A 14,848-nucleotide genomic window follows, 5' to 3' on the forward strand; every position below is an offset into this window, starting at 1 on the left:
TTTAAAAAATATTGTACAAGTGTTTTCAAAGAGCAACACTTGTCACTAACATCATAAGAAGGAATATCCAAGGAGTCTTACCACTGATCCCCCACCACCAAATTCAAGAGAAAAAAAAATTCCACCACTAAAGAGATAGTAACAATGATCATCCCTAGTCTCTCCCTTATCACAAAATGATTACCATCAAAATTTGCATTTCCAATTGCGTCATGTGTGTTGAAGCGATAGTAACATTTTCATTATCTTACCTAATGTCTCCCATTTCTGAAACTCCTGGGGAAGGGCAAGGCCATCTTCTCAGTACTTCAAAATACAACGAGTTCCATTTTTTCACATATTGATAATCGTTGACTTAAAGTATAGTCAAAGTATTGACAGCCCATAGATATGCCCCATCAAAGATCACAACCCTGTGGCATTTAGTGACCCTTAGGGACATTCTGGTTCAGCGTGCCTAAGAACGTTCGAGCACTGAAGGGGACAGGAAGAGGTTGGGGATAGGGTTTACCTGGCCACCCGGAGCTAATGGAGCAGACAATTTGATCCCACGATGAAAGATGAGAGAGATTTGGCAGTTGGCAACTTTGTACTGGCCAACACTACAAGTTTCAGCATCACCCGAGATGGCATTGTCGAATGAAAATGGAATGTGATCTCCAAAAAGTGAGAGAGGTTATTGTAGGTCTCTGCAACACAGTCTTGTAGGAATTGGAATCTCATCCATATCTCGCACGAGCTCCGAGATATGTCCCATCAAAGATCGCAGCCCTGTGGCATTTAGTGACCCTTAGGGACATTCTGGTTCGGCGTGCCTGAGAACATTCAAGCACTGAAGGGGACAAGACAAGGTTGGGGATAGCCACCCGGAGCCAATGGAGCAGACAGTTTGATCCCACGACAAAAGATGAGAGAGATTTGGTAGTTGGCAACTTTGTACTGGCCAACACTACAAGTTTCAGCATCACCCAAGATGGCGTTGTAAAATGAAAACGGAATGTGATCTCCAAAAAGCGAGAGAGGTTATTGTAGGTCTCTGCAACACGATCTTGTAGGAACTAGAATTGCATCCATACCTCGCACAAGCTTCAAGATATGCCCCATCAAAGATCGTAGCCCTATGGCATTTAGTGACCCTTAGGGACATTATATTTCAGTGTGCCTGAGAACGTTCAAGCACTGAAGGGGACATGAAGAGGTTGGGGATAGGGTTTACTTGGCCACCCGGAGCTAATGGAGTGGACAGTTTGATCCCACGATGAAAGATGAGAGAGATTTGGCAGTGGGCAACTTTGTACTGGCCAACACTACAAGTTTCAGCATCACCCGAAATGGCATTGTAGAATGAAAACGGAATGTGATCTCCAAAAAGTGAGAGAGGTTATTGTAGGTCTCTGCAACACAGTCTTGTAGGAATTGGAATCTCATCCATATCTCGCACGAGCTCTGAGATATGCCCCGTCAAAGATCGCAGCCCTGTGGCATTTAGTGACCCTTAGGGACATTCTGGTTCGGCGTGCCTGAGAACGTTCGAGCACTGAAGGGGACAAGAAAAGGTTGGGGATAGGGTTTACCCGACCACTTGGAGCTAATGGAGTAGACATCTTGATCCCACGACGAAAGATGAGAGAGATTTGGCAGTTGGCAACTTTGTACTGGCCAACACTACAAGTTTCAGCATCACCCAAGATGGCGTTGTAAAATGAAAACGGAATGTGATCTCCAAAAAGTGAGATAGGTTATTGTAGGTCTCTGCAACACGGTCCTTTAGGAACTAGAATTGCATCCATACCTCACACGAGCTCCGAGATATGCCCCATCAAAGATCGCAGCCCTATGGCATTTAGTGACCCTTAAGGACATTCTGGTTCAGTATGCCTGAGAACGTTCGAGCACTGAAGGGGATAGGAAGAGGTTGGGGATAGGGTTTACCCAGCCACCCAGAGCTAATGGAGTAGACAATTTGATCCCATGACGAAAGATGAGAGAGATTTGGCAGTTGGCAACTTTGTACTGGCCAACACTACAAGTTTTAGCATCACCCGAGATGGCATTGTAGAATAAAAACGAAATGTGATCTCTAAAAAGAGAGAGAGTTTATTGTAGGTCTCTGCAACACGGTCCTGTAGGAATTGGAATCTCATCCATATCTTGCACGAGCTCCGAGATATGCCCCGTCAAAGATCGCAACCCTGTGGCATTTAGTGACCCGTAGGGACATTTAGGTTCGGCGTGCCTGAGAACGTTCAAGCATTGAAGGGGACAAGAAAAGGTTGGGGATAGGGTTTACCTAACCACCCAGAGCTAATGGAGTAGACAGTTTGATCCCACGACGAAAGATGAGAGAGATTTGGCAGTTGGCAACTTTGTACTGGCCAACACTACAAGTTTCAGCATCACCCGAGATACCATTGTAAAATGAAAACAAAATGTGATCTCCAAAAAGAGAGAGAGGTTATTGTAGGTCTCCACAACACGGTCCTATAGGAATTAGAATCGCATCCATACCTCACACGAGCTCCGATATATGCCCCGTCAAAGATCGCAGCCCTATGGCATTTAGTGACCCTTGGGGACATTTTGGATTGGCGTGCCTGAGAACGTTCGAGCACTGAAGGGGAAAGGACAAGGTTGGGGATAGGGTTTCCCCGGCCACCCAGAGCTAACGAAGTAGACAGTTTGATCCCACGATGAAAGGTGAGAGAGATTTGGCAATTGGCAACTTTGTACTGGCCCACACTGCAAGTTTCAGCATCACCCGAGATGGCGTTGTAAAACAAAAATGGTGTGTGATCTCCAAAAAGTGAGAGAGGTTATTGTAGGTATCCACAACACAGTCCTGTAGGAACTAGAATCACATCCATACCTCGTACGAGCTCCAAGATATGCCCCATCAAAGATCATAGCCCTATGGCATTTAGTGACCCTTGGGGACATTCTAGATTGGTGTGCCTGAGAATGTTCGAGCACTGAAGGGGATAGGACGAGGTTGGGGATAGGGTTTACCTGACCACGCGGAGCTAATGGAGCAGACAGTTCGATCCCACGAGGAAAGGTGAGAGAGATTTGGCAATTGGCAACTTTGTACTAGCCGACATTGCAAGTTTTAGCATCACCCGAGATGGCATCATAAAATGAAAACGGAGTGTGATCTCCAAAAAGTGAGAGAGGTTATTGTAGGTCTCCAAAAAGAGTGTTTAAAAATGAAAAAATAGTGGGGGGTCCTTTGTATGGTTTGGGAGTTTGACCATTAAAACTAGAAATTGTCCTAGTAGTAAGTGCTGGTAACAGTTTTGAAATTTGATTGTTGAGTGTTGAGAAACCTCAAGTTTGGGATTTTTCTTGTTGTTTTGAGTCTATAATAACCATTTCCATCTAAAAAGTCAAGTGTTGAAACCATTTAAGAAGTATTTGCATAGTTTTCCCTAAAATTTGAGTGCATAAAAAGGGGTATGTGATTGCTCCCAAGGTGGATTTAGTGTTTTCTCCAAACAAGAGTTGCATTTTATGTTTGAAGTCATCTAATATAACCAAAGTGAAGGTGTTTGAACCATTTTGGGGTTCTAGAGACGTTGCAAAGTAAGAGTTCTAGAAAGCCCTAAGGTAAAGGGGCTAGAAAGGAGGGTTTTGTAAAAACCATTGTAAAGTTGATCATGAGAGCAAAAAAATAGAAGAATCCTTGCATTTGAGTCGTGTCTTAAGACTTTTTTGGGTCATGGGAGTTCCAAAAGTTAGGGGATTGTGAGTTGCTTTGTAAATGGCCTCAAACTAGGCCTAGTTGGCAGATTGAAATAGCCAGTTTTGAGTGATATTTTACAAAACAAGTGTAGTTGGTTTTTGAGTATATTTTAGAGTGAGGAAAAGGGTATTTTAATCACCAAATTTTTTAGGAAGTTCTGTGGAAAATTTTGGAGAAAACAACAAATTAGTGACTCGCAAGGGCTAGTTAGAACAAGCCTAGAAGAGGCAAAATTGAGAAAGTGTAAGAGATGAGTTGCTGAGAGTGTGCAAGGAGTTGGAACATGTTAGATGAGATGTTTTGAGATGATCCAAGGTGTTGAGGTCATGATATGATGCCAAGGACGAGTTTTGGTACTTGCATAGGGTGTTCCAACCAAGCTACAAATGCATAGGATAGGACCTTGTAAGGTACTTGCAAATTATGGTTCTAATGCCGACAAAATAGAACTCCCACCAAACTTGGAAATTTACCTTATCTTTAATGTCAAGGATTAAGTTCAATATAAAGGGCCTACATTCATAGAAGGACAAACAAAATCAAAGGTTGAAGAAGTCACTATCCCATTATAATCTCAGCCAAAAGCTGAAAAGGTTATGGATTCAAGAATCAAGAAGAAGACTTTTCATGGCACCTATATGGAGCATCTTATCAAATGGAAGGATCAACCAGAATCTGAAGTAACATGGATAGATGAGAGTGATTTTGGAAAGAAAGGTATTCCTATGAAATTCCTTCAGATTTATCCACCATGAGTTCTTTGTCACATAGTGAATTGGTGTGCATAGATCCTAGGGAAGGGGATAGTTGGGAGATATCCTCTTGGGAATAGGGTCAAGAAGAAACCCTATAGGATCAGAAGAAGTCATTGGTTAGTTTGGGCATAGTGGCCTAAACTAGCAGGGTGGGTTTCCTTACATTACTGTTGGTTAGAGAATTCCAATTTTTATTTGTTCAAGGCTAAGAGACATATAAAAAACTACAATTTCAATTATGATCTCAAGGCCTGCATGGCAGTCCAAGTACATGGATGGATGATGAAATAATTATTCTTGAATTGGCTAGACCACTTTGTAAGAACAATTCCATGTGGGGTGTTTCTCTCAAAAAGGTGTCTTCTAGTATTTGATGATCATGGAATCCATATGACATGGAAAATAATTGATAAAGCAAAGAAGTTGGGCATATATTGTGTGTCACTTGTAGCGTATACCATCTATAGGTGTCAATCATTAGATGTTAGTTTTTTCTCACCATTAAAATCTTACTTAAAACATATTTGGAATGTGTGATTGGCTAGGAACCCTAAAATCAATATTGGTCGTGAGGAGTTAGGAATGTTATCCAGCAAAGTCTCCAATTTGGCACTTACACCCGATAATATAATGAGTGGTTTCCATAGGATAGGGATATGGTCTTTGAATAGGGAGGTTTTAGTGAATGATATAGGCCCAAGAAATTGCTTCATTGTTGATGAGGATGGAAAATAGGGATCTAAACCACAACCCACAAGTAGTGGATCAGAAGAAACAACTACTGTAGATGATGCAAATATTAATGAGTTGTAAAGCGAGGGGGAGGAAATCACTATTGAATCCTTCCTAAAAATCAATGGCTTATTAGATGAACCAATTAACACTTTGTTGAGGAGTTATGGAAAAAATATGAAGGGACTAGGTACAATTGCACCTAAAAATACCCAACCAGAAAACCTGAACCAGCCAGTGGACTATTATAGGAGATAAAACCTTGAGCATACAACAAACATTGATATTAGATTAAGCTTGCTAATGCAAGATTCACAACCAGATTGGTTGTAGGAGGTTGTCACAAACCTTGGGTAACCAAATACTTGTGGGGATGAAAATGTTTCCCTTTTAATTCCATCCCCACCACATGTTGACCCCAAGGACGTCATCTAATGCTTTGCAAATGGTGACAACCATGATGAAATAAATAGTTAACAATTTTTTGATACCCAGGCCCAAAATGACTATGATGGAGATGTTGATTTTATACGTTACATGCCACTAGACAGAAAACAACATAGTGGTTTACCCAGTAGATTCCTATAGCTACCAAAGAAAAGGATACAAAATTCTAAGGAACAAGAGAGACTAAGAAGTTATTTGAGGCTAATGCACTTTACATGAAGGAGAAGATCAGGGATAGGAAAGATGGGAAAGAGGAAAAGATTGCAAGAAATGAGATCTTAAAATGCTATAGAGAGGGGGAAATGAGTTGTAGAGAAGGTGCACTAAAGGAATATAAGAGGAAAGAAAGACAGGATAATCTAAATGTTTGAAAGAGATATAGACCAAATATTGGAGGTGCACCTTCAACAACTATAGAAATTATATTTACAACACTAGTGGAAGGAGATGTAATTGCACTAGCCCTAGAATCAATTAGTATGCCCAACATACCTCTTCTCCCATAGCATAAATCACATTCTGATATGTTCAATGCTCTAATCCCTAGATTAGGAAATATTCTTACTTAATAAGTGTAACCCCAAGCATTGTCACCATAGTTGGCAACAAATGGTGAGAGTCCCAATCAACTAGTGAAAAAAATGACTAAGTTGATGGAGCTGAATCCTACATTACACACATCTCCTAGTAGTGGACAGGAGGATGTTGGGATTGGGAGCATAGCACCTATTCCCTTTCCCAGTTTTATGGACAATTGATGGGAACTCAAGTAGATGGGAGAAATTCCAATTTTTTTGAAGCGATAAAGTTTTGTGATGTATTTAGAATATCTAAGATAGACTTATTTTTTATGTGAACTAAACCATTCTTACATTACTATTTAAATGTATTTGTATTGTTATAATAGTTTGGTTGTTGGTCATGGTGTAAAATATGTAAAGTTTAGAAATATAAATAGTTCATCATAGAGATATTATAGAATTAATTTATTTTAAATAATAGAAATAATCATAACAAATAGATAGAAATAAAAAATAATAATTTTATACAAAAAGTTCTAATTTATTTTAAATAATTAAATAATAGAAACATCGTAGAATTAATAATTCAGTATAATCATAACAAATAGACACTAAACAATCCCAAATTCAAACATATGAAGGTCCAACTAGAATAATGACTTTAAATAACCAAATACCAAAGCCAAACAAAGGAAATGGGACTTTTACCTTAAATGAATAAATTACATGAAGAAGGGTGGCTGGCTGTTTGGAAATCTACTTATTTTTCTTCTCTCCCTCCTGTCATCCAAGAGAACATGCAATGAAAGAAAAATATCGTCACAATAAGAAAATATGAAAAATATTTTTCTAGCTTTAAAAAAATTGGAGACATCAAAACATAAAATCTAGATTCTAAACAAATCAAAACATAAAATCTATGATTTAAACTAAATCTCATCACTTATGCATCATAATAATACGATCCACCTTAGTCATGTGGACAGTCTTGGGGAAGAGGTTGCAACAATGTATTTGGATCCAGTTGATCACTCTTTCTCTCTCTCCCTCTCTCTGTATTCAATCTAATGAGCCAACTGGATCTGCTCGACATTTTAATGTCTCAAGTATTGCCTCGTGGTCTGACTCGCGAACTCTCCAAAGATTCTTATTATGTGGTTTTCCACCATATTTTATCAAGTGGACATTTGATGCGACAACAAGATTTGAATAATGAAGAATCTTCCTCTCTGTTTGCCAATCCTCGAATAACCACAAGTTAGGGTTCTTCATAGAATATTGTCTAAGCCATGTGCCGGTTACAACCACCGCACCGACATGGTACTCTAAACCTTCACCATCTATAACCGAGTGATCCAATTTTTGTTTGGCTTGAACACAACGACACAAATAATAATATGTCCCTTCTTCATTGTCTTTAGGTGCAATAACAGCAAAAACATGGCCTGCAGTGACAAATGTAAAAAATGCGGTCATTAATTTAGAAAATACTTGCGTAAAAGTTATAAAGTTACATATTGAAATTACAAAGATATATAAATATATATATTACCAGGTTGCACTAGATTAGACAAGCGGTCAAAGTCAATAGACGATTCCATCTGTACCATTTCCAGTGCTTGTGGGGGACGATAGGTGTCAATTGGGTCCAAAACCCGTATACCCCATTTTTCCACCCATTTAGTCGACTCACAGTCATCCCAATTTTCCTCTGCACATGATGGACAATAGCATGCCATTTTTTGTGTGTGGATACTCCATGAACCTGCATCAGAGTTTCTAAAAGAGTGCAACTCACTGGATCCTGTTAGTGTGCAACAATCCTAATATGGTGCAATGTTAGTATTATCTATCAACCAAAAAAATCTACGAACCGTAGACTCACCTTCCTTACCTGGACCCATTGTAGCGTTACACCACTGAACGATGGATTTTGCATATGTCAATATTGCTCCATCTTTGTACTTTAGTTCTTCACGAGCTAAGGCTCTTTTGATGCATGCGCCTGCACCATCATGCTCTCCCTTTCCATGACCAACCTCTGTGAAATTCCACATGTATTGAATTCTACACAACTTGAGCATCCTGCTCAACCAATAGAACGTCCGTGCATTCTTGAATTGAGATGCACAATTGTCTAACCAAATAATGTGCTAATGATATGTGATGACCCTGTTAGCCAAATCTCCATAAAATAGTTGAAAATAACTGTGTACGAACTCCGTAAAATGTGATCGATCATCGCTGATGTAAAAATGGTACTCCCTCAAAATCTTCATGTCATCCTCTGTACTTGTAGGTGAATGCATGAATGTTATGTGAACAAATATGGAAACCTGTTGAGAAGTATAATACTTTGCTTGCACCTCATTTTGTGGTTGTAGTGTGTAGTTCTCTGCGAAATCTACAACCAAAACAATGGTATCCAGTGGAAACGTATTCTTGCACAACTTGAATTGCAAATCCAGCCATCGAGCTCTATGGGTATGCCTTGCATACTCGTAAATAATGTTTTCACGAAAAATCTTCATGAACTCATACACTGGAATCTTTTCAATGACTAAATCGCATCTTTTACCATGTTTCCCATCTTTTAGAGCATATGTCACTGTCTTAAATTTTCCATAATCTACTATTTCATTTCCAATTGCATGTGTACTATCCATATGTTGACAAGTTGATAAAAGTTGCAAAGAACCACAAAATAAGCACGTACCATCCAAGCATGATGTCTTGTAAAATTGTTGGTCGTCCCTTATTTCACATAAAATGTTGGATATGAATTCCCTTGAAGATCTTGGTGGCTCATTTATGTCACAATCCTACAAAATAAATTAAGAATGCAAAATTACGCATATATGCCTAAAAACATCAAAATGGTTAGAAAATTCAATATGTATCCTACAACAATAAGTTGTGCATGTGTGATTTATCTTCACATAAAAAGGTTTACCCATCTCAAAAAATCTTTGACTTATTCGAATTTGAGGATACATACCAATAAATTTTGCAAAAAATTGTGTCTGAGTTGTGTCCAAAAAATGTTTCGCATGTGGCTCGCGATTTTGGCTACCAATCCTCCTTCTTACAACATCTCTTTGATTAGGGGAAACACTTGTGTTATTTTTTCAAAAATCTTTGATCAATGATTTCAAAGCTTCACTAATTTCTTTATCCTTTCGCGGTAGTCTACCGCTAAATTTTCATAACTCATTTTTTGTTGGATCTTCCAATCTCTCACACCTTAGCATGGCTCTCCTTAGAGTACCTCTACCAATTTTTAATATTTTTCTTGTCTTTCTCATGAGTCGAGCTTTCTTCATTTGGCTACTTACTATTGTCAATGTAAGTACTCGTCTTGTGATATTACTATCTTTGGTGCGTGATTTAGAACCCACTTTGTCATAAGCATTCATTAGATTCTTTACAATGTTTTTTTCATTTGAATCATCCATCGTTCTTAGCCCAAGAATCTTCATGATAGGCCTAAATTTTAAATTCCTCATCATTTCAACAAATAATTGGCATTGACCTGTAATATTTAATTCATCAAAAAATAATCTCCACATACGATTAACTTTTCTTTGACAAGTACGCTTGCTAATCTTGTCAGGCATTGATTTCAAAATGTTACTATCAATATCAATTAAATATTTTGGTCTTCTAAAACAAATTCTAGAAGGTGTTATAATCTCTTCAATTCTCTTAACATTTTGAACATCAACATAAGGTTGAGTGTATTGCGTACCTTGAACCGAAGATGATGTGCCTTGGAAATAAGATGCAAAAGATGGAATATCACCTACTTGATGTGTTGATGTTGTGCCTTCAACATGACATGATGGAGTGTGTATATCGTCGGATCTACAAATCGGTGTCTCTTCAACATGAGAGGACGATATGACTTCAACATTGGAAGATGGTGTAGCAGACGATATGACTCCAACATTAGAAGATGGTGTAGCTTCACAATTCAATTGTCTTCTTGAGCGTAACAGTCTCATTCGTTCTCTTTGTCTTTCCAATTCTTCCTCTTTGTTTCTTGGTACCAGTGGTTCTTGATCCTCTTCGAAAGTCAATTCTTCATTATTGCTTTGCGATTTTCTTTGCTCATGTAGTAATTTCATTTTATCTCTTTTAATTGCCAAATCTCTCTCCCTATCTTCATTTGTTTGATTTTTTGGTTTCTTTCTTGGCATGATGATGATTTCTACATGTCAAATTATTCAAACATTTGAATTACTTAAAATGTGTAAATTACAAATTATTCAAATACATATAAAAATTATAATTATTTGAATGAATACACAATATATATATATAAAATGACTTATCAAATTTCTAACTATTTCGAAATAACATTTCATTGAAACATACAAATTTCAATGAATTCACTATATATTAAACAAAATGTCAAATTATAATCAAATTTGTATCTATATATCAACAAACAATATTTAAAATAGATTGCACTAACCTTTTCTATACAAGGAATATTCAAAAAGTCTTCAAATCGTGTATCCAATGATTGAATTTGGTGTTTGCTAGCTTCCAAAAGTGTTTGCCACCTTGAAATAGTGTTTGTTAGCTTGAAATAGTGTTTGCCACCTTGAAAGAGTGTTTGCTATGTTGAAACCCACAATTTTTGTCAGGATAACAGAGTGCAGAACAGAACAAAAGCAGAGAATGAATGAAACGGGCCCCAAAGTTGCTTTTTGACCATTTTTAGGTGATTTCACATAGTGTGTACGTACTATAGCGTGTACGCACTTTATGAGAACACATCACTCTCCACCCTCCCTACTCTCTCTCTCTCTCTCTCCCTACTCTCTCTCCCCTCTCCCATCCCCTACACTCTCTCTCTCTCCCCTCTCCCATCCTTTACTCTCTCTCGCTCTCCCTCTCCCACCGCCTACTCTCTCTATCTCTCTCACCCTCTCTCCTCTCCCATCCCCTACTCTTTAGATCTCTCACACACACTCCCATCCTCCCTCTCCCACTTCTTACTCTCTCTCTCTCTGCCACCTCCTACTCTCTCTCACACTCTCTCCCATCCCCTACTCTCTCTTACACACACTCCCATCTGCCCCTTTCTCCCATCCGCTACTCTCTCTCTCTCTCTCTTGGGCTACTCTCTCTCTCCCCTCTCCCATCCCCTAAACTCTCTCTTTTGCAAATACACACTCCCATCCCCCTCTCTCTCCCCTCTCCCATCCCTTACTCTCTAGATTGCTCACACGCACTCCCATCCCTCTCTCTCCTCCTCTCCCACTCTCTCTCCCACCACCTACTATCTCTCTCTCTCTCTCTCTCCCATCCCCTACTCTTACTCTCTCTCTCTTCAATCCCCAACTCTCTGTCACACTCTCTCCCATCCTCTACTCTCTCTGACACTCTCTCTCATCCTTTCACTCTGTCTCTCTCATCTCATACTCTCTCTCTCTCTGCCACCTCCTACTCTCTCTCACACTCTTTCCCATCCTTTCACTCTGTCTCTCCCATCTCGTACTCTCTCTTTGCCACCCCCTACTCTCTCTCACACTCACACTCTCTCCTATCCCCTACTCTCTCTCTTTCATAAACACACACACACACACACACACACTCACACTCCCATCCCCCCTCTCTCTTCTCTCCCATCCCCTACTCTCTAGATTTGTCACACGCACTCCCATCCCTCTCTCTCCTCCTCTCCCACTCCCTCTCCCAGGTCACCTACTATTTCTCTCTCAAGTTCTCTCTCTCCCTCTCTACTCTCTCTCTCCCATCCCCTACTCTCTCTCTCTCTCTCTCTCTCTCTCTCTCTCTCTCTCTCTCTCCCATTCCCAACTCTCTCTCACACTCTCTCCCATCCCCTACTCTCTCTCACACTCTCTCCCATCCTTTCACTCTGTCTCTCCCATCCCGTACTCTCTCTCTCTCTCTTCCGCCCCCTACTCTCTCTCTCACTCTCTCCCATCCTTTCACTCTATCTCTCCCATCCTTTCACTCTGTCTCTCCCATCCCGTGCTCTCTCTCTGCCACCCCCTACTCTCTCACACTCTCTCCCATCCCCTACTCTCTCTCTTTCACAGACACACACACTCTTATCCCCCCACTCTCTTCTCTCCCATCCCCCCTATCTCTCTCCCTCTCCCTCTCCTATCGCCTACTAGATCTCTATCTCTCAAGTTCTCTCTCTCCCTCTCTTCTCTCTCTCTCTCTCTCTCCCATCCCATCCCTTACTCTCACTCTCTCTCTCTCCCATCCCCTACTCTCTCTCACACTCCCATCCCCTAATCTCACTCACTCTCTCCCATCCCGTATGAGCTCTCTTCGCCACCACCTACTCTCTCTCACACTCTCACACTCTCTCCCATCCCCTACTCTGTCTCTCTTACACACATTCCCATTCCCCCCCTCTCTCTCTCCCTCTCCCACTCCCTCTCCCACTGCCTACTTTCTCTCCCCCATCCCCTACTCTCTCTCTCCCCTCTCCCATCCCCTACTCTCTCTCTTTCATAGACACACACTCCCATCCCCCCCTCTCTCTCTCCTCTCCCATCCCCTACTCTCTAGATTTGTCACACACACTCCCATCCCCCCTCTCTCTCCCTCTCCCACTCCCTCTTGCACCACCTACTATCTCTCTCTCTCAAGTACTCTCTTTCCCTCTTTACTTTCTCTCTCCCATCCCCTACTCTCACTCTCTCTCTTCCATCCCCTACTCTCTCTCACACTCTCTCCCATCTCCTACTCTCTCTCTCTCTCTCTCCCTCTCTCTCTCTCTCTCACCCCCATCTTGAACAAGCTCTCTCTACCACCCCCTACTCTCTCTCAAACTCTCACACTCTCTCCCATCCCCTACTCTATCTCTCTTATACACATTCCCATTCCCCCTCTCTCTCCCATCCCCTACTCTCACTCTCTCTCTTTGCCACCCTACTCTCTCTCACACTCTCACACTCTCTCCCATCCCCTACTTCCTCTCTTACACACACTTCCATCCCCCCTCTCTCTCCCTCTCTCACTCCCTCTGCCATTGCCTAATCTCTTTCTCTTCCATCCACCCTCTCTCTCTCCCTCTCCCACTCCCTCTACCATTGCCTACTCTCTTTCTATCCCATCCCCTACTCTCTCTATCTCTCTCTCCCCTCTCTCATTCCCTACTCTCTCTTTCACACACACCCATCCCCCCTCTCTCCTCTCCCATCCTCTACTTTTTCTCTCACTCGCTCTCCCTCTCCCACTGCCTACTCTCACTCTCTCTCTCTCTCTCTCTCTCTCTCTCTCTCTCTCTCTCTCTCTCTCTCTCTCTCCCTCTCTACTCTCTCTCTGCTACCCCCTACCCTCTCTCACATTTTTACACTCTCTCTCTTTCTCTCTTACACACATTTCCATCCCCCCTCTCTCTCTCCCTCTCCCACTCCCTCTCCCATTGTCTACTCTCTCTTCCATCCCCTACTCTCTCTCAAGCTACTCTATCTTCCCCCTCTCCCATTCCCTACTCTCTCTCTCTTTCACACACATGCACTCCCATCCTCCTCTCTCTCGCTCTTCCTCTCCCACTCTGTCTCCCACCACCTACTCTCTCTCTCTCCCCCATCCCCTACTCTCAATCTCTCTCTCCCAACTTGTACTCTCTCTCACACTTCCTCTCTCTCCCATCCCCTACTTTCAATCTCTCTCCCCCATCCCGTACTCTCTCTTTGCCACCTCTACTCTCTCTCTCTCTCACACTTCCTCTCTCTTGCATCTTGTACTCTCTTTGCCACCCCTACTCTCTCACATTTCCTCTATCTCCCATCCTATACTCTCTCTGCCACCCCTACTCTTTCTCACTTCCTCTCTCCCCTCTCCCATCCCCTACTTTCTCTCTATCTCTCTCACACACACAAATAGCCATTCCCTCGCCCCACCCCCCCAACTCTCTCTTGGTTTTGGTTTGCAATTTAGGTCTCAATAGTGCGTGCGCACTACCTCGAATTCAATAGCATTTTAATAGCGTGTGCGCGCTATAGGGCACACGTGCTATTCAAAGCTTTGCATTAAAACCAAGCCTAAGGCTTGGTTTTGCCTTGGAGATCCAACCCAAAGGTTTGGAGTTTATAAATAGGTCTAAGACGTGTTTTCTAGCAAACATACAAAAAATGATTGATTTTTCTTGTGTGCTCCCCTTCAAGATTCCTCGTGGTTGGGTATCGATAAGATCAGGTTACATAACATTATAGGTCTCTGTGTTAGCTATCTAACCATATAATTTATTTTTAATTTGAACTATTTTAAGTCTTTCATCTATAATTTCTTTTAAATGTATGTTCATTTTTTGTCAAAAACCACCGTGTACTAATTGGGCTATAGATTTTAGCTCATTCATCGAATTTTGTAACAACTTAGTTTTTTAGAAACTAGACTCCATTCTACACACTTTGAAAAAAAGAAGTTTTGATTTTAGATTAGTTTTCAATCATTTCTAGGGGGAGCACACAAATATTTCACGTTTTTGGGATGGGTCTAATTTAAAAATTCATTAAAAAAAATACACATTATAAAATTACCCGAAAAATTTGGGATAAACTACATAGTGTTAGGTAACTTTTGACCGGAGTGATTAAAGAATTTCAAAAAAAAAGTTAAAATTTTAGGGGGGCCACACTTTGTACTATGTTATGTTT

This window comes from Cupressus sempervirens, chromosome 4 (assembly GCF_028749045.1).
Source record: "Cupressus sempervirens isolate cs-2001-9-10 chromosome 4, ASM2874904v1, whole genome shotgun sequence".
NCBI classification, from domain to species: domain Eukaryota; kingdom Viridiplantae; phylum Streptophyta; class Pinopsida; order Cupressales; family Cupressaceae; genus Cupressus; species Cupressus sempervirens.